This window comes from Hipposideros armiger, unplaced genomic scaffold (genome assembly GCF_001890085.2).
Source record: "Hipposideros armiger isolate ML-2016 unplaced genomic scaffold, ASM189008v1 scaffold_330, whole genome shotgun sequence".
NCBI classification, from domain to species: domain Eukaryota; kingdom Metazoa; phylum Chordata; class Mammalia; order Chiroptera; family Hipposideridae; genus Hipposideros; species Hipposideros armiger.
Window position 1 is genome coordinate 1,461,509 of NW_017731680.1, and position 21,175 is coordinate 1,482,683.

At 38.6% G+C, this 21,175-nt stretch overlaps 1 protein-coding gene and 1 long non-coding RNA gene across 4 annotated transcripts in view; one reads left to right on the forward strand and one right to left on the reverse strand.

Moving 5' to 3' along the window:
- Positions 1–10,325, reverse strand: part of LOC109392390 (uncharacterized) — a 32,066-nt gene extending 21,741 nt beyond the window's left edge. Inside the window, exon 1 of the long non-coding RNA XR_002126049.1 lies at positions 10,141–10,325. This is a non-coding gene — a long non-coding RNA (uncharacterized LOC109392390). The remainder of the gene's footprint in view (positions 1–10,140) is intronic.
- A 401-nt stretch (positions 10,326–10,726) lies between these two features.
- The window catches only part of ZBTB44 (zinc finger and BTB domain containing 44), a 94,090-nt gene continuing 83,641 nt past the window's right edge, over positions 10,727–21,175 (forward strand). For all 3 annotated transcript variants that reach the window (XM_019660805.1, XM_019660808.1, XM_019660807.1), the window contains exon 1: positions 10,727–11,155. The gene's annotated coding sequence lies outside the window, so the exon portion shown is untranslated. The remainder of the gene's footprint in view (positions 11,156–21,175) is intronic.

Here is a 21,175-nt window from a genome sequence, read left to right on the forward strand (position 1 = left end):
GAGAGAAGTATGAGCATCATTTTACGTGGTAAGTGAGTGCTCTTAATGAGCAGGAGATGGAAGACATAAGTCTGTCACTTCCTCAGTTGGTCTTAGTTTCTGGACACTTCTCACGGAGTGGACACCTAGAAATCTGGGTGCAAGCCTAGAGACCCTAAGCCAACAATTTCCTCTAATGTTCAATAGAAGAGCAAGCAATCTGTTCCAACACTGGAGGGAAAACCCACTGAGTTGAACTTTTGGGAGACAGCATGTCAGTCTCCAACATGGCTTATAAATACTAAATATTGTGTTTTATGGGTGATTTAAGAGATCTTCAAATTTTGACTATCCATGATTTTTAAGTGTGTAACATGTGCTAGTTGTATTATTTAAGAATTTTCAATTTTACTGTAGATGATAAAAAATAAAGAGGCTCAATGAAACTGAGTATAGAAGCAAATGGCATGTGAGGTATGTTGGAGAGATAGAAAAATAAGTGGGGCATACATGTTCTGAACTAGATAGAAAGGGAAGGACCAAGACGTACCAATATGCCTGATTCACTAAATATACATGAGGCACATTAAGCATTCGACATTTATATGGTCTAAAATCAGCCACACATAAATGATACCATTCTGGCTCACTTGTCCCTCTGCCCAAGAAACGTAGATGAAATCCATAGCTAATCATCAGGCTAATTGATGAGATATAGCTATTTGCCAGGCACACCTGCCCCTGCATCTTTTCAATAGACAAGTGTGTATGTTGGCTGCATGCACTTTTGGTCTGTGGGACATTGTATAATCCAGATTCAGGTAGTAGGGTTCTTCCACTCCATTTCTAAATCATCCAAAATGTGTTAATCTACCTCACCTCTTTCCCTTTACTGCTTGTTGTGTGTTTTAAATTTTTCCAATAAACTGTGTGATTTGAGCTTCTTAGTTTCGCTGATGAGCCTTTCTTTTCTGTGGCCACTGGGATAGCTTTGCCTAATAACGGTCTTGGAGGCTACCATTGCCCCCAAGGTAATTGCCCCCAAGAGCTAACTTTAGAACCTTTGCAGTAGATCGTAACTCTACTGTTATGAGGGTCATTAAATTTGTCATTTAGCCCATAGGTTGCAAAATTGTATGCAAGCACATCCAGATGTGATCAACAGATTCTGGGAATCAGAGATGACTGTAGTAGCTAGTGATATCTTTGAATAGTTTCTCATTGAGGAGGCAAGGTATCTGTTGTTCTATATGGGAAAACTACATTATGTTAAAGGGACTTTATGAAATTGGATGTACAGGAAGAAATACGTGTATACTCTACTCTGAGACTGTCTGCCTGGCATGGTCCATTCTCCTAGAAACTGCCTCTCAGCATCCACATATCCGGCATGGATGTGACGTGCTTATAGTGCCCATCCCTTGATTCCAGCTAATTGGTTTATGGATGAGTACTCAACCTGAGATAAGTCAACAAGCCCCTTCTCTGGGATTTTTCAATTTAGGACTCAAAGAATTAAGGTCAGTTCTTCTCCAATGTAGATTTTGCATAGTATATTCCTACAGATTGCAATATATTAGGATTTTAACTCGATGCCTTAGGTTCTAGGGCCAAATTGCTTAGATTTGAACCCTGACTCTGTTATTTACTATCTATGTGAGCTTGGGCCATGGCTTAACCTCTCTTCAGTTTCCTTATCTGTCAAGGAGAGACAATTATCATATCTACTACATACTGTTAGAATATTATATTGTGAATATTATAACTTAGAACAATACCATATACTCAGTAAATGTTAGTTATCTTTACTCTAGACAAATCAAGACAAAGTATTGTATTTTCCCCCAATCTGACTTCAATTCAATGTTATTCAAGTCAACATTTATTTTTGTACACATATTATACAGACATTCCTCAGAGATCTTGCAGGTTTTGTTCCAGATCACCAGAATAAAGCAAGTCTCACAATAAAGTGAGTCATAATCTTTTTGTGAGTGCAGGGTCTTGCCTTCAGTTTGAAAAAAACACAACATCTGAGAAGCATAATAAAATGAAGCACAATAAAGCAAGATATGCCTGTATTTCCAAGTATTAAGTTTAGGATAAAAAAATGGTGCCAAAAGAGACATGGTCCCTGCCTTCATAGATCTTATGTGGAGAGGCAAATATTAAACAAAGTCATATAAAAAGCATAAATACAAACTATGAGATGTGCTATGAAGGATAACTAAAAGGTGATATGAGAAGTTATAATTGGAATACCAGTCTAGTCTTCCTTAAGAAAGTAATGTAATCTCAGACAAGAAAAAGCTGAAGAGGTTCATCACCACCAAATCATTACTATAAGAAATGTTAAAGGGATTTCTTTAAGAAGAAAAAAGAAAATCAAAACTATGAATAAGAAAATATCACAATGAAAAAATTATCGCTGACAAACGCAAACACATATAAAAGCAGTAGATCAGCCAACACTAAAGCTAGTATGAAGATAAAAAGGCAAAAGTAGGAAGATCATGTGTAATTACAACAGTAAATTAAGGGATACACACAAACAAACACATACACAAAAGAAATAAAAAAATAATGACAAAAACAGGAACACGGAGAAAGTGGGTGAAAATGCTAGTGATTATGGAATGTGTTTGAACTTAAGTGACCATCAACTTAAAATAGACTGCTGTAAACATAGCTTGGTATATATGAAGCACATGGTAACCACAAATAAAAAATCTACAAGAGATGTGCAGGAAATAAAGAGAAAGGAATCTAAACGTAAAACTACGGAAAATCAACATACAATAGAGCAAGAGAATGAGAAAGGAACAGAGAAGAACTACGAAAACAATCAGAACACAATTAATAAAATGGCAATAACTATATACCTATCAATAATTACTTTAAATGTAAATGGAATAAATGCTCCAATCAAAAAATTAATAGATAAAGAAGATTCCATTACATATATACATATATGTAATGTTATATATATAATTATATATATATATATATACGTAATGGAATATCACTCAGCCATAAAAAAGAATGAGGTCTTACCATTTGCAACAACATGGATGGACCTAGAGGGTATTGAGCTGAGTGAAATAGGTTGGACAAAGACAAATACCATATGATTCCACTTATATGTGGGATCTAAAAAAAACAAAATAAATGAACAAGCAAGACAGAAGCAAACTCATAGATACAGAGAACAAATTGATGGTTGCCAGGTGGAAGGGGGTTTGGAAGGATGGGTGAAAAGGGTGACGGGATTAAGTACAAATTAGCAGTTACAAAATATCACAGGGATGTAAGTACATCTTAGGGAATATAGTCAATAATGCTGTAATAGCTATCATGGTGTCAAGTGGGTGTAAGACTTATCAAGGAGATCACTCTGTAAGTTATGTAACCACTATGCTGTACACCTGAAACTAATACAATATTGAATGTCAACTGTAAGTGAAAAATAAATTTTTTTAATTAAATTAAAATTTTAAAAAGCAATATAAGAGTTAGTAAGGGAAGGGGAAGTTGGAAAAAAGCTTATTAAAGAGAAGGGTCACGTGCAAAGGCCCTGAAATGGGAAAGAGCCGGATGGCTTAGGAAATGAAAAAAGGTCAGTGTGGCTTGGATATAGTGAGAAAAGGAGGAAAGTGGCATAAGATGAGACTGGAGAAATAAGCAGGGCAACGTCATTCAGGACCTTACAAGATGACTCAGATACTAGTAATTCAAGATCTTGAGCTTAGGTTAAGGATTTTTGATCAGGATGGTAGTGGTTGAAAATGAGACCAGTAGACAGGGTAGTGAGATATTTAGTAAAAGGGCAAGAATCAAGTATTTATCCTGCTTTCTTACTTAAACTAAATCACTCAGTAATCACATAATTAATGAGGGGCGATTTCCCTTTGTAGAAACATTGCAAATAATAAATGAAGACTGATAGAATTATATCACCATTTTAAAATTCCTAATGAATGAATTGATCCAGGCATTTAACATTGGTATAAGGATGGCAGTTAACACTACAAAGACAAACAAGCACACACTGTGTGTCTCCTCATGGAAAAATACATGGCCACCTATGAAGATATATTGCCAAAAAATTCAGCTTGAATCTGATAAAACATCTAGACTTACTACCAGTGTACAGAAGATAAGGGAATGTGTTAAAGTACACTGCAGGGATGCCACTGACAAAACTCAGATTGTGGCAAAAACTATAGGACCAACAACCTAGATCCCTAAATAAAAATTTTAAATTACTGGGAAAACAAAGAGAAAAAATACAGAGGACTTAAAAGATATACCAACCTAACACAATATAGTTCCTCAATGAAATAAATTGTAAAAAAGAAAAAAAAGTAACATTAATAACTCTATTGGAAATGTGAATACTAACTTGATATTTTATATTAAGAAATCATTGTTATTTTTAAATCATGATAATGGTATTGTGTGGTTTTTTAATGTCTATCTCTTTTAGAGAGATAGACTAAAATATCTACATATAAAATCAGATGCTATCTGGGATTTGCTTCAAAATAATGTGCGAAGGGGAAAAAGGATGGGGTTATGAACGAGGCAGCATTAGCCATTGGTTGCATTTTGGGGCTTAGGTGATAGGTACATGCTTACATCTTTTGAAGCTCTTCTTTCTATTGTTTACATATTTAACATTTTCCACAGTAAAAAAAAAAAAGGTGTTTTTTGAAAGAAATCTGGAAGGTAAAATTGACATAAGTTAATGATAAATTGGATTATTGCCACTGAGCTGCCAATAGGTGACAGAATGGCTCAGCTGGTGAGAGCACCTGCTCCTAACAACAAGGTTGCCGGTTTGACTCCATGAGATGGTGGGCTATGCCCATCGGCAACTAAGATTGAACACAGCATCTTGAGCCATGCGGCCGCAAGCTGCTGACGGGCGGCTAGATAGCAACTGGACTTGGAGCTGAGCTAGCTGTGCCCTCCACAACTAAGATGGAAGGACAACAACTTGGCTGTTCCCCTTCCCCAATTCCCCAACACTGTTTCCCTTCCCCAGTTCCCCAATAAAATCTTAAAAAAAAAAAATCAATAGCTTGCAGCGTTTTTATGAGTGAAGGGGAATGCCTGGGCGTTGGTTCTCAAACTTGAGTATGGATCCAATTACCTGGAGAGTTCATTCAAACACAAATTGCTGGGCCACAGCTCCGGAGCTTCTGATTTAGTAGGTCTAGGTGTGACTTAAAATTTTACATTTTCAAAAATTTGACAGGTGATGCTGATGCTGTAAGTCTGGGGACCACATTTTGAGAACCACTGTCCTAGGAAGGGAGTATGAACACTAGTTCTCAACCTTGGATGCACAGTGAGAAGAATGTCAGGAAGACAGGGAAGAGAGAGCTTCCAGTTGGAAGGAGTGCTCAGCAAGACCAAATGCTGCTCAAAAGTCCAATAGGATGAGAGTGAAAAATGTCCTTTGGATCAGCACCATAGGAATAATTGGTGACTTTAAGGAGATACATTTTGGTGGAGTGAAGGGAATATCAAATTAGAAGGGTTAAAAAATTAAAGAAGATGCAAAAATAAATGGTGAATGCAGATAATAGTTTTGACAAGTTTGGCTGTGAAGCCTGTGAAGGGGAAGAAAAATAGCATTGTGGCTGGTGGGGAGGTAGGACTGAAAGCAGATATAAGCGTTAAGATCAAATCACTGAGATTAAACCACTGTCCTCCACTTTGAATTTAAAAAATTTTAAAAATTAAACCACCAATTCCCCTTCTGAAGATGAGTTGTATTTCAATAGTTTCATCTTTAAAACCTAGAGTCTTCAAAACTCAAAAGGATGAACTTTAATCTTGGATATTCTGGCATCTTGCAGAGGAATGGAGAAGTTTATTGAAGCACAAGCTTCTTCTCTGACATCACATGTCTTGGAAAGCTGCCATTCTATTAGCTGATAAAATTGACCTCCACCTTCATTTATTTCATCATTGACTCATTCATCTATTAAACATTCATCAAATACTGATTATGTACTAGCAATTGTGCTAGGCTCTGGGATTACAGTAGTGAATGACAAGAGTCATTAGAATTAGAAAAATGTTAGAGATCTGCAGGGAGCTCTCAGAATGTATACCATAGGATGTAATGTAATCTCGGGAGCCAGAGGAAGGTCGCATGGAATGAGTGGTGGTCAAGAAGAGAATTCCATTTATATGAAATGTCCAGAATCAGCAAATTGTAGAGACAGACAAGGTAGATAGATTAGTGGTTGCCTATGGCTGAGGAGTTGGAGGGCGGGGGGAGAATTGGAGTGACTGCTAATAGGTATGAGTTTCTTTTTGGGGTGATGATAATGTTCAAAAATTTATTGTGATAATGGTTGCTCAACTCTGTGAATATACTAAAAACCACTGAATTGTACACTTTAAATGGGTGAATTCTATGGTACATGAATTATATCTCAATTATATATATATATATATATTCACACACACTTGTGTATGATCTGAAGATTGAATTAGCTAAGGAATAAAGTATTTTTTCACAGAGAGAATAATGTATATATTGGAGTAAAGAGTGTGGCATTTTAGATGTGAAAACAAAATTCTGTGACTGGCATGTTCCTTGAAACAGTATGTAATGAGAGATGAAGTTGAAGATAGGAAAGGGCCCAGACTGTGTAGTATTGTAAAAGCCAGGCTAAAGTTATGGGCTTTTATCCAAAGAACAAAAGGAATCCATTGTTGTGTGATATGGCTATGTATTAGTACTCTGGCTAACATGTAGAGAAAGAAGAAAAGGGAGAGTATACTTAAGATACCAGATAAGTGATATTTCAATTCTCCAGGCAAAAGGCATTGGTGTCTTAGATTAGGATGGTGGCAGCGAATGGACAAATTCAGTAGGACTTGTTGATGGATTAAAATTGAGATGTAGTAGATAGAGTGAAGTAGTAAAGCTGATTTGCTCAACCGGGTGGATGGTGAAATGGGAATACTATAAGAGGTGCAAGTTTCGGGGTGGAGGAGCAAGATTTTTTTTTTTTTTAATATTGTTGGGATGATCTAATGAGGAGCAGGGATTATTTATGCAATGAGCTCTCCTCCAATGGAATTATTCAAGTCAGCCTAGAGATCTTTCTGTTGAGTAGAAAGCATTCTTGCTCTAAAATAAGTTGTGGACTAAATAACAAAGTTCCCATTAAACTCTGATGGTCCACCACAAGAAATTGTACCAACCCCCAGCCCCCAACCTCCTGCTTTTTTTGCCAGAATTTGGTCCCCAAACAGTTCATGGCTGCAATAAAACCCTGTTGCCTGGAATTTGAATTCCTCAGAATCATCTATACTAGGTTAATAATTAAAGGTTCCTCATACTACCTACGTTGGTTTGTTTCACCTGTGTGCAGGATTCCAGTTTCATAAAATCCTCCCATGAGTATTATTTAACCTAGTGTCAAAGAAAGGTGTAAGTATTCCACTAACCCAAAAGCAAGTCTCTACTAGCCCAGGAAGAAAAAGGTGGAAGGCTGCAGAAACCATAGAAACTGACCCTGCCCAAAGTCAAAACAGAGAAGAGGCCTCCTACATAGTTAATCTTCGTATTTATTTCTCACATCCACTGTAAGTATCTAGCACTGTGTCCTGAGGGTCCAACAGCCATTTGTTGATTGAGTCTCCAGATCTGGGAGGGGGACGGGATGATAAAATTTTAAAATGTAACATGAAAAACAGAAAAGCACAAAAGGGAGGGAAAGGGAGAGAAGACGACAATCTAAGGAAGGCTATTTTCTGTGCATCAGCACTGCCGAGGCTTGCCATGAAAGGGAGCAGCCACCTCATTCCCTTGAGAAACACTTAGTAAAGACTTGCCTAATGGTCTTTTATTGACTGTCCTATTAAATGCCCTAGGGGAGGTAGAGGGAATTTATATGACTACTGTTTTTTTTTAAGAGAAAAAACACAGGCCCAAAATGGTATCACTTGAGTTAAAGCCCATGACCCCAAATCTAGATTCGATACCTGACCTTACTGCATTTTCAGCATTCTCCAGGAATGTAATCTTAGTCTGTCAGTCTGAGTTTTTCTGGTCAGTACCATTGAGGTCATCTGTCACCTGGGCTCATTCCATCCCCCAAATGAAGCTGAGGCAATCCTGCCTTCCCCTAAAGGAAGGTAACCTGGCCTGAGATAATCCTTTCTTTTCTTTTGCTAATAACTTTCTTGTTCTGCCCAGTTTCTGCCTATAGAAACCTTCAATATTCTATAGAAAGCTTGCTAGAGAAGATGCTGCCCAATTCATGAATTGCTTCATAAAGCCAATTAGGCCTTCAGATTTACTTGAATTTTTATTCTTTAATACTACTTTGTTCTCACCCTGATTCTTCTCCAGTTTTTACCTTGCACATAACACTAACACACACCCTATTGTTGATGAAAAACATCCAGCATAAGAGAAAAAATTATAAGAGTTTATTTGAGCTAAACTGTCGACAATTGCTGGGAAGCAAAATCTCAACGGATTGAGAAAATGCTCCACGAAATGGCAGTTTGCAGCTTTATTATTTTTATAAATTATTTTATATATATAATATATTTTATATATAATATATTTTATATATTATTTTTATTATTATAAAGTTTGCAGCTTTATGTATTTATTATACATAAAATCAAAGGAGGAAGGTTACATGAAATCCACTGGTGACAGGTTAAGGGGGTGGGAGAAGGCAAAGCAGGGAAACCTCTGGGATTGGATAAAAGTAAATTGGAGAGACAGGTACTCCCTTTCTTTACATAGGTGGGTGCCAGATAGCTAAGTTAGCTTTTTACAGCATGTAGAGATGGTAATCAGGAGACAAGCATAATAATGAGGAATTTTGCAGTTTCCAGCTCTGGTCCAGAAGAAAAAGGATTAAAGATGTTATCTTAGGTACAAAAAGACAACAAACAGGCCCATTGAAAAGGCACAGATTAACTTGATGAGAAAGCTGAAGATGTGACTTCCCGCCATGGCCCACTTAGTTAAAAAAATTTGTGTGTGTGTGTGTGTGTGTGTGTGTGTGTGTGTGTGTGTTCACGTCATCTTATTTTCAGTCTCCAGAGCTTGTCAGGTTTAACTGTGGCCCCTTTTCCGTGCACACTACCAAGGCTTCAAGCTCCTGCCCTTTCATGAGCCTTGCTCTCCTAGAGTAAGCATTCCATCTTTTTCTTCCTCTTCTTCAAATCTCAGCACAAAACTTTTTGGGCCTAACTCACAACTTTCTGGTTTTCCTCATCTCTGAAATGGGAATTATAAAAATGATGGTGGGAAAACTATGTATTACCAAAAACTATGTATTACAGTTGCTGTGAGGATTAAATATATATACTTGAAAATTTGTTGGAAAATGCAAAAGGCCTATAAAATTAGAAGTTTTTATTATATTTATTTCTAAAGTGATTTCAATTGTTAGAATTAGGGTGCTAGGGTGCGTGGCTGCTTGTGTCTCAGAAAAATCCACAATACTTCAAGCGGAAGTCAACTCATCTTGCACAATGCCCTTTGCAAAGAAGTCTTTCGGTTTAAAAGCTGGAGGCGTGAGAAAACAAAGTATGCAAATCCAGAGAGCCAGAGGCCCTCTAGGCCAGCACCCCACTCCACCTCCAGGCACATGGCAGGTGGGCTTCACCTCGGGGCGCTTCCGCCTGCTGCCTTCAGGGCCCCTCTTTACCACCGGGTCTGGGTCTGGAGCGCCTGGGGAACCTAAGACGTTAGGGTCTTGGGCATTTTAACACTACACGATTTTGCAGTTGACCAAGAACTCTAATCCTCCACCAACCCCACCCCACCCCCTGCCCAAGACAGTACCGGCCACTTCGGGGTGCCCCGCACACTCCCTGCACTGAAATGAAAGGCTAGCTAAGTGAAGGTGTAATAAAGTGAGATTCAAGGCTGTGGAAGGAATAGGCATAGTTTTTGCGGCAGCTCTAGATGCCCTGTTTTGGGAGAAGAAACAGACTTGAGACTCGATTTTCCAGTCATTTCAGAATAGCACGTCTCGCCAGGTGGCCCAGGAAAATGCTACAGCAATCCTAGGGTACTGAGGAGATGCCAGAGGGCGCAAAGGCGATACAGAATCGGGGATACCCAACGGGGTCGGCTGTCTCCAAAGGAAGCAGAACCCTCACCTGTCTGGGGTGCCACCTCTTCGAAGGCCTGCCTTGGTTTCCAAGTATGTAGTATGGGCGGATTACCAGCTAACAGCCCTCACCGAGAGAAAGGGGCTGCGTTGTTCCGGTTTCAGTCCGGTTACAGAAACCACTTGAGAAAATAGGCGTTTCTTTCGCTTTTAGTTCAAGAAAAAAAAAATTCAAGAAGCGTAAACCATGAACAGAAATGCTTATGTCAGTGCAAGCGGGGACCTGGCTGAGGAGACAGTTGGAGGTAGGACAAGTTGGGCAGAGCTTATGCAGCATGTGAATGTAAATCTGCACGTGTGCACATACGCAAAGGTGCAGACAGTGTCGAAATCCAGGAGTGCGTAACCAGACGGCTCGCCCACAGTTCAGGTCTGGAGAACCGCGAGCGGCCCCTTCTGCACTTGCGCAATAACTCCGTGTCCCCGCCCCCGAACTCGTTCCGCCCCGCCCACTTCCCAGAGCATTGTGGGACACAAACAAAGTGCCCCCAAACAGGCAGGAGTGAGCGGAGCGGCAACGGCGGCGGCGCCGGCCCGCACGCGCGCGGCGGCGGCTCCCTCCCAACCTCCCCTCCCCTCCCCTCACTCCCTTTCCCCTTCCCCACCCCGCCCCGCCGGGAAAACGCGAGCCGTCGCCGCGCTCCCTAAACCGCTGCCTGCCTTCGGCCAACCGCCCCCAACGGCCGTCCCCTCGCTCCTCCCCTCTGGCTCCTCCGAGTGCCGCGGGCGCTCTCCTCCCGCTGCTTCACACTCTCCCACCTCGCGGGCACGCTGCTGCTGTGTGCCGCCATGCCCCAGCCACGGGCTGCCCACGGGCCTAGGCGCAGCGGCCCGAGATAGGGTCCCCTCAGTCTCCCGGGGGAGGAGAGAGGCAGCGAGCTGCGCGCTCCGCCCCCTCCCCCCGGGCTGTCGCCGCCGCCGCCGCCGCCACCTCGCCGCCTCAGCCTGGCGGGGCGGAGGAGGAGGAGCACCAGGCCTCCGGGCCCCGGCACCGCCGCCCGCAGGTAATGGGAAGGGGAGGGCGAACGGGCCGCCCGGCCGGAGCGGGGGGCAGTGGCCAGCCGCCGCTCGCCGCGCGTACCCTCGGGGTGCGCCCGCCCAGGGGCTGACACTGCGCGTCCCCCATCTGGGCGCTGGACGGAAAGCCTGGTCTGGTCACCCCCATCCGCTCCGGGAGACACCCCACAGGGTCCCCTCAGTGGCATTTAATGCTTCGGGGAGGAGACTGGCCTTGGGCCCCGCAGTTCAGGAGAAATTCTCCGGATCTTCCAGGGTGCTGCCCGTCATTTGCACGCCCATTTGCCCAACACCCTAACCCAAGGAAGGCAGAGGTGTCCACCACCTCTCACCTGGGCGAGCCGGGGAGCCCGAGACCTGACTTCTTTTCCCTCTACTGCCCTGCTGCTTTTTCTCTGGTACTGGAAAGAAAAGGACGGCACTAATTAAAATAATAATAATAATAATAATAATAATAATGACAACAACAATAATAATAATACAATCACCTCTTTTTCTTCCCTACCCGAGGATCACTCAGCATCTAGACAATTTTCTGCTGGCCTAACCAGAAAAAGGGGTTACGTGAAGTGATATGACAACTATGTTAGAACTGAGAAAAGGAAATTACATCCTTGTGAGTTATATGAATCTTAACCAGAATTTAGAATAAAGCCCAATAATTGTGTACTTCATTAGAACTTATAAAAATGAAGGCAAAGCATTTTTTTAAGTTGTTCAACATATAGGTACATAAGTAGATCTGTTGTGGTCAGGAAATAATTCTCTTTAACTTCCACTTATTTTCTTAACTGTTTTACCAGGATATAGGCCAATAGCTAAAGCAAACTTCACAATTGGATAGATGGCAAACAGTTTGGATAGGTAGAGATTTTTATGGTTTCCTTTTGACTAGGGTTTCAATTGGAATTATGATTTAAAAGATATTGTATAAATCTTCATTTCTCCCATTATTTCACGTTGACTGCCAATGGGTATTTAATTTTACCTAATGTAGTTTCCTTATGAATGTGAAAATAAGGAAAGGAATGTTTGCCTATACTCTTGTATTTTAGGATGATTGCATTAATTATGAAAATCAGATTTACTTATTTTGTATAACACTGGTAGGCATTTACATATGATCTTATTTAATTCTCAGAACAACCCAATGAGTTAGATATTGTTACTTGAATTTTGTAGATGAGACAAAAATTTAAGTGATACTAAGTAACTTGCCGTAGGCCACACAGCTAGTTAAGTAATGGAGGTGAGATTTGTACCTAGATATAATTCCAGTGTAGCTGTATTTTCTACTGGACCTCTCAGTACAGGTACACTTTAAAAAATTTTTATCATGAAAAATTTCAGTCTTATGGAAGTTAAGGAAAAAACACAATGAATACTCCACTACCTAGATTCAGTGAGAAACATTCTTGCCATAATTTTCCTCCTCTCTTATCCCATTCTGTATGTGTCTTTGTGTTTAACCATTTGAAAGTTAAGTTGCAAACATTATGACACTCACATATTTCAGCATGCATTTCCTAAAAATAAGCACGTTCTCCTTCTAACCCCAATTATCAACATATGCAAATTTCCTCAGTATTCCAAAGTCTCTTTGGAAAAGCCTACCCACCCCCCCAGCTGTATTCAGTCAAGATTCATGCATTGCATTTGGTGATTATGCCTTTAGTCCCTTTAAAAAAAAAAAAAAAAGTACCCATCCTTTTTTTCTGACAATTGATCAAACTAGTTGTCTTATAGAATGCTTCCACATTCTGGACTTGTCTGTTTCCCCAAGTGTCATTTAATGTATTCCTTTATCCCCCTGAATTTCCTGTACTGGAGGATAGGTCTAAAGAAAACCTTGATTAGCTTAAACTGTCTTTGGAAAGAATATTTATTAGGTGATGCTATGTACTTCGTATAGGAGGTACATAATGTCAGCTTGCTACACTATTAATGATGCTAAATATGACCACTTGATTAAAGTGGTGGCTAGCAGATGTATTACAGAGATGTGGTTTGCCTGTTCATGATTTGTATGTAATCTTGGGGTAGTACTTTAACACCAAGTAAATTCCCTGTTTCTCACGACCTTTTTGCTTAGTGATTTTAGCACCCATAGATGACTCTATATCAGTTATTTTATTATATATTTTCTGTAGGGAAGATTTTTCTTCATTAACTAGGAGTGAACTAAAGTTCCTCCTAGAAATGCAAAGTAAATCTTTAATTTCTTCTCTTCAATTATCAATTCATATTCAGAGTAAAGAACTGGGGAAATAGCACCTCCAATGGTGGCAAGTGAGATTTTTTTTCTTTTTCATGGGGATACAACTATGGGCTCGTGAGTTTTAGTGTTTTTTTTTTAAGATTTTATTGGGGAATTGGCGGAGGGGAACAGACAAGTTGCTGTCCTTTTTGTTCTTCAGTCTAGTTGTGGAGGACGTCGCTTCACTGGTCCATGTTGGTATTATCATTGTGCTCTTCCCGTGTGAGGCAGTCGCTCGCCAGCCATTTTTCGGCTGCTCACGGCAGCTCACACCGGCTGCTGGCCACACACGGTAGCTTATGGCAGCCCACTGCAGCAGGGACTGCAGCCTTCGCTGTGGCCGGCGACTCACGGCAGCCCAGCTCCAGGTCGAGCTGTTGTTCAGCATCTTAGCTGTAGAGGGCAGTGTCACTGGCCCTCATGTGGGATCCGAACTGGGGCCCTGCTGCTCAGAGCTGGCGTCCCAAGCCAGCTCTTAACCAACGCACCACTCGGCCAGCCCCAGTTTGTTCATTTTTTTATAACCACTACAGTCGTTTTTCTTTTTGGTGATGAAATTGTCTCAAATATGGACAGTAGAGCCCCTTTCAAGCTGGCTTCTGTGTCTTTTTAACACTTCTACTCTCCATTTAGTCTTAGAGTACTGTTTTGGCACAAATTATCCCAGGCTTGCCTTTGTGCTCTCTTTGTTATAAATCTGGAATAGGCTGTTTTAAGGAGTCTTGGTTCTTTTCATGAAAAATGGTATGTGGAAACCAAGTTCTGGGTGTTTAGCATATTCATTGCCGCTGGAGTGTCATTCATTGCTTTTAGGACCTTTCTGAGGAAAGAGCTAAAACTGTTTTTCTTATTTGTTTGCTTAATCATAAGTTCATAGTGATATATTCAGCTCAAATTTGACATAGCAGACTTCACCTTATCTTCTATGATGATCTCTTTTGTCTTAGATGAAAATATTAGTGCCTAATAGAATGAAATACTTTATCCTACTATGTATATATAAAATATTTCAAAATTACCGTACAATATTACTGACAACTTCTGAATAAAATTTAAGATTTTTTTTGCATTTTTGTCTTTAGACTATATTACATGAAGGATGTACAGAGTACTTACTGTATTCAGAAGTCAGTTGAAATACTTTTCTCTGTTTAGATATGCTACCAATTTGATACGGTTCATTGGTTTCATTTTTTATTTTAGGATTTTTTTAAATTTTATTTTTGAATATGTAAAATATATACATGGTTCAAAGTCAAAAAATGTTTTAAAAGTATGCTTAAAGAAACCTCACCCAAATTAGTTTGTAAGGTGAAGTATTCTTTACCTTTGCCATACCTTTTAATAGTTAATGTATTCTCATATATCTTAATTGCAGAAAGATCAGCAGTAGACATGTTTATTGAAGCGATATAGGAATACGACTTTTAAATTTTTCAATTAGATTCTGATTCCTCTGGCAAAGAGAAAGCACTAAGACCGATCTTTAGAGAAGCAGATTTCAAGCTTGCTTTTGTAAGTTTTTCTTAAGTATCATTTCTTTAAAGAGGCATGTAGTTGGTAGAACTTTTATGAATCCATCTACTTGTACTTGTATGCCACACAACAAAACTGACATACATATGCTAGCTGCAAATATAAACGGTATTTGGATATCAGTGAAGACAGCACATTTTGTTTGGATTGACAAAATTTGATAGAAATTATGTTCCAAAGAGGGTGCAATGGTTGTCTAAAGTAGACAGAGCACATTTAGTCAGTTTATCAGCTGCCTATCACCCAGGTGCTGAAAAGCAAAAGATGTATGTTTTTAATGTGTACACCACCACTGCCTTGGGTAAGAGAAAGGGCATCTATTTCTTTTAGGGAATGGATTGGGAAAATGGAGAATGCATTTGCTTTGGACCCATTCACCCTCATTCTGTCTTTAATCTCAGTAAAATAGACTTCCCAAGATTATTAGAATGCATAGGTGATGAAAAAAAGGCCACAGACAGTAGCATAGGTATGTATAGCAGTTACAACCTATTGTTGTAGGTTGAGTGGACTAATACAATAATATGATAGTACTAACTTTTGTTGAGACCTTTCAAAAAGCCAGCAGTGTGCTAAACATTTTATACATCATCTCATTTAAACCTTACATTAGCTCGTTGATATTGCTGCTAATTATCTTATTTGGCAAGTAAGAAGCATGCTCAGTATCTTGTTTTCAAACTCAAGTCTGTTGGTCTTCAGTTAGTGCTTAACTACTTTGCTACAGCTGACAACTTAATATAACACGTCATAACATTGAATATATTTTCGTACCATGAATTTTAAAGGAAACTACAATGACTGACTTTTGTTCTATAGCAACACTAAAGACTGCCTGCCAAGAGCCCCATGTGCTTGTCATGTCTATTACACATATTGAGTGTATCCATCAGACCTTGCTTCAGAAACTGCATTTAGATAACATTTTAATAGGAATTTAAAAAGTAGAGCATCAAAAATCAAGATGTATTGATGGATTGATAGATATGTGATGAAACAAGTATAGTAGAATGTTAATGATAGAATCTAGGTCTGGCTATTCAGGCATTAACCTGTAAACTTCTTTAAATTTGCTGTATCTGAAAATTTTCATAAAAAGTTGGAGTAGCTAAAAATATATTCTTATTATAAAACATTATTGACAGTTGTATAAAAACTGATAACATGCTATATATCCTCTATGTATATAGTCATCCTCTTTAAAACTTTTGGTACGTCTCCTAGCCTTGAAAGGGTGAAGCTGTTTTGTCACTGAATATGGGCAAGCATCAAAGACTATTGTAAAAGGGATTTCCTTTTATTAGTTAGGGGGCTCCTAATTAATTAGGTTCCTTCCAACTATAATTTTTAAATATCTTTATAAATACTGCATATATCAAATACGAGTATATATGTATATTTTTTCCATGTTGTTTTCTGGTATTTTGTAGACTGCTATGGAGCATGCTTTTTATATAAGCTTTATGGGCTGTTTTTACTTTAAATGGCACCACATTCATGACTGAAACAGATAGTTTTTCATGTAACTCAGAATGATTGCTTAAAATTTATCTTCTTGTTAAGCTGAGAGCCACATTAGTTTTTCTTTGGTCTTTATATTAGAAATACTTCACCTCATTTTAGGCAGTGAGCTGAAAATCTCTAGATTCTTAGAGGATCTAAAATAATGTATATGTGTCTTTAAAAATATAAAGATACACCTGAAACTGAAATAAACAAACATACATACAGACATACGATTTGTATTATACTCCTGCTTGAAGGGCACATTGAGTATTACATTAATTTCTCCACGAACATTATTATTAGCACCAAGTGATCTTAGCCAGTACATTTTTACATAGCTAATCCTGGAGTAAATCACTGACTTGTGTTGTCATCTTTCACATTGATAATTCTGTTTTATAAGAGTGAATATTGTAGATGAAACTTATTAAAATCTCACTCTTCCTCAAGAACGTCTTCCTTGGTCCACATTGAATGTTCTTTCATTTAATAATTTCCTTGTACAGCTTTTTAAAAACCTTAAAATTACAAATGTTTGATACCCAATCAGTTTGCCATTTCAGTATTCTACATTGCTGTCCTTCTACAGGTACTAAATGGTATATTTCTTTATGTTGACGTGATTTGCAGTTTATTTGGTTTTGACAGTTTTTGATGCATTCAGCATAACTACAAACATCTTGGGATAGCATATAACCAAGACTATGAAACTCTGGAATCAGAATTTTGTGGAACCTACTACCCTCTGGCTTCAGAAGCAACTTTAGAAAATTCCTTTTTAAAATGATTTTCTCTTAATTCAGTTCTTAACCTGCTAAGACTCTGATCCTAGCCTACCCTTAGCAAGCAAGTTTATTCATTACTACCCTCTATTAAATATTTTATTTATGCTGTTTGATAAAATTAGTAAAATCTTTGGTCCAAACAAAGAAAATATAAGGGTTTTCAGAGACTCAGACATACTTGCTTCTACTTAATTTTTCTCTTTTACTGGTGTTTAGTGGTATATGTATAGGTGTTTTCTTCTACTTTTACCCCTTTTTACATGTTGACTCTCAAGGTTTTACTTTTTCCTTGGCTGTTTGGTTTCTTCCTTTCTGCTCTGGATCTTTCAACACTGCTCATTTCCTTTTTGTGGCTTTCCATTACTGTATGAGGACAATTTCTTTTATCTTTGGTGCCTGTTACATGCGGTATAAAACTATACAAACCATACTCCTATGAGAATTATTTCTATTTACAGGAATCACTGCCTCTCTCTGTTTTTTGGCTCATCTAGTCTTGTTTCTTACTCATTTTTTTCTATTTTCTTCAAGTGGGTTTACTTAGCTTTATTTACTTTGAGAGGTAGTACAGCATACTGTTAAGAGCACAAACTGAGCAACCACTTGGGTTCAGATCTTGACTCTGGTACTAATTGTGTGGCCTTGGGTTCTTTAATTTCTCTGTGCTTCATTTTTTTTTTTTTACTGGTAAATTAAGATATTGAGTATTACCTATCTCAAAAGGTTGTGTGAAAATTAAATTACTTAATATGTAAAAAGTACTTTTAAAAAATGCCTGGTATGTATTAAGTACTAATGCTAATGATTATTGAAATTACTTTTTTAGAAACTGATTCAAAGCCATTGATTATTTTTTGACAGGTTATTGAGATATGACTCATAAACCATAGATTATTGCCACTACAAATTTGTGGTCTCCAATTTCAATTGGGTCTTCAGTGCCTCCTAGCCATCCTTCGTTTTTGTTGGTCTCCACACATATTTCTCATGTTTAATTTTCCTCAAAATTCTACTTTATCTCCTTTCTTTTCAACAATCTACCTCTACCTATAACTTCAAAGAGAAGTAAAAGCCAAAGCTATCAGACAAAACTTGTACTGCTTCTTACCACTCATCTATAAACTTAACTGTGACTACACCCTTCCTTTGCTGTTTTCCTATCACTGGGCCTCCTGTTTAAGGGTAATTCTTCACTCATGCAATGAATCCAACTCCTTTCTACCTATCTAGAGACCTTATGTTATCTCTTATCACCTTTTCCTGTTTCTTTAACTTTTCCTTCTTCTCTGCATCTTTTCCCAACAACAATCAAAACATTCTCTGTATATTTTACCGCAATTAAAAAAAACATATCTGGGGGAAAAATTGTCTAGTTTCTCCCAATGTATTAAAATACAAGTATCCTCCCTTGAGCTCTTATTTCCCTCCAGCTAACCCTTTGCTCTGTCTTTAGAACCAAACTTCTTAGGATTGAATTGTCTATACTCACAATTTTCACTTCCTCATTTCAGTATACTCTTATCTTTGTCTATCACAATGTAGCATATAACTCTGCTACCTCTTCCTTATGTGCTATTATTATAAGGTCATCAGTGACTCTCTGAGGCTAAATTGAATAGATTTTGGTCCCTATGTTATTTGACCTTTCAGTAGCATTTGACACTCAACGACTTTTTTTTTTTTAAGGTTTTATTGGAGAATTGGGGGATGGGAACAGCGCTGGGGAATTGGGGGAAAGGGAACAGACAAGTTGCTGTCCTTTTGTTCTTCAGTCTAGCTGTGGAGCACGTGGCTTCACTGGCCCATGTTGATATTATCATTGCACTCTTCCCGGGTGAGGCAGATTGGTCACCGGCTTCTGGACGGCCACTCAACTGCGGCTGCTGGCTGCTCTCACTGGCTGCTGGCTACACACGGTGGCCCATGGCAACCCACTGAAGCAGGGGCTGCAGCCTAGCCGTCACCAGCAACTCATGGCAGCCCAGCTCCAGGTCGAGCCATTGTTCAGCATCCTAGCTGTAGAGGGCAGTGTCACTGGCCCTCATCTGTGGGATCCCAACCGGGGCCTTTTGGCGTTCCAAGCCAGCTCTTAACCAATGTTCCACTCGCCGGTCCCCTGTCAACCACTTTTTGAAATACTCTATACCTTTGGTGTTTGGAACATTCTACCATCCTGTACATGTATACCTCTTGCCCAGGTTTTTTTTCCTGCCCCCCCCACCCCTTTTTTCTCTTTTTTTCCTTCCTCCCCCCCACCCCTTTTTTCTCTTTTTTTTCTTGATCAGTTTAGCTAAAGGTTTATCAATTTTGCTTATCTCTTCAGAGAACCAAGTTTTGGCTTTAATTTTTTTCTGTGGCTTTTCTATTTTCTATTTCACTTATGTTTGTACTTTATTTCCTTCTATTTATTTTGGGATTATCTTGCTCTTTTTCTAGTTTCTTAAGGTAGAAGACTAGGCCATTGATTTTTTTTTTTTTGATCGTAGTGAAATACACATTAAAAATTTACCACCATAACCATTTTTTAAGTATACAGTTAAATGGCATAAAGTATATTCACTTTGTTAGGCAACCATTACCACCATTTTCATCTCCAGAACTCTTTTCATCTTGTAAAATTTTAACTGTACCTATTAAACAAAAACTTCTCATTCCCCCCCTGACCCCAGCCCATGGCAGCCACCCTTCTACTTTCTGTCTATGAATTTGACTACTCTATAGAGACTTCATATAATTGGAAATCAGACGATACTTGTCTTTTTGTGTCTAGCTTATTTTACTTAGCATAATTAATGTTCTCAAGATTCATATCGCAGCACATATCAGAATTTACTTATTTTTTAAGGCTAAATAATATTCCATGTCTGTATAAACCACATTTTGGTTACCCACTTATCTGTCAGTGGCTATTGTGAACAATGCTCCTATGAACATTTGTGTACAAATAGACATTCATGTTCCCACTTTCAGTACTTTAGGATATACGTATACCCAGAAGTAGAATTGCTGGATCATATGGTAATCTATTTTTAATTTTGTGAGGCACCAGCATACTGTTTTCCATAGTTTCTGCGCTTACAGTCCCATCAATAGTGTCCAAGGGTTTCAGTTACCCACATCCTTGTTCTGTTTTTTTTGATAGTAGCCATCCTAATGGGTATGAGGCCGTAGGGTGTGTCGTGGTAGGCCATTGATTTTTAGACTTTTTCATACACCCCCCCACACACACACACACACCCATCCCCCTCCCGGGGGTGCCAAAAAAATATATACAAATTTTAAGAAAGGCAGAAACTATTAATATATACTAATAACAAAAGACAAATACAGGTCATATTTGATTTCTGTGATTACAAGAGGTGCTCAAAGTGGTTGCCATCAGCATCCAGACACTTCTGATTACGGCGAACTACTGCTTGAACAACATTGACCGAAGTGTTAACATCTCTTAAAATGTGTATACATTTTTTTGGCACCCCTGGGGTGTGTGTGTGTGTGTGTGTGTGTGTGTATTTCAAGCAGTGGAAGGAAATTCTAATAGTTTAATATTATTGATTTAATTGAGTCAATAATACAATAGTTAACTCCAGGTAAATTTAGTTTCTCTTTCTCAAAGCTCTAAACTAAAAAGGACTTCTTTATGTAGTGAAATGATTGAAATATTTATTTGTTTAAGAAATAGGTAGTTATAAAAGTTAAATGAATATAAATGCCTAATTACTATGATTGATACACCCGAAACTACTGTAAAATAATACTGAATGTCAACTGTAATTAAAAAATAAAAATAAAGTTAAATAAAGTTAAATGGTTTGTTTTTTTTGTAACTCAGATACAGTAACCCATTTGAAATTCTTCCTGAAAGCTTAGTAAACATTTAAGGAAGATCCTTGGGAAATAAACCATCATCAAATAATCCATCA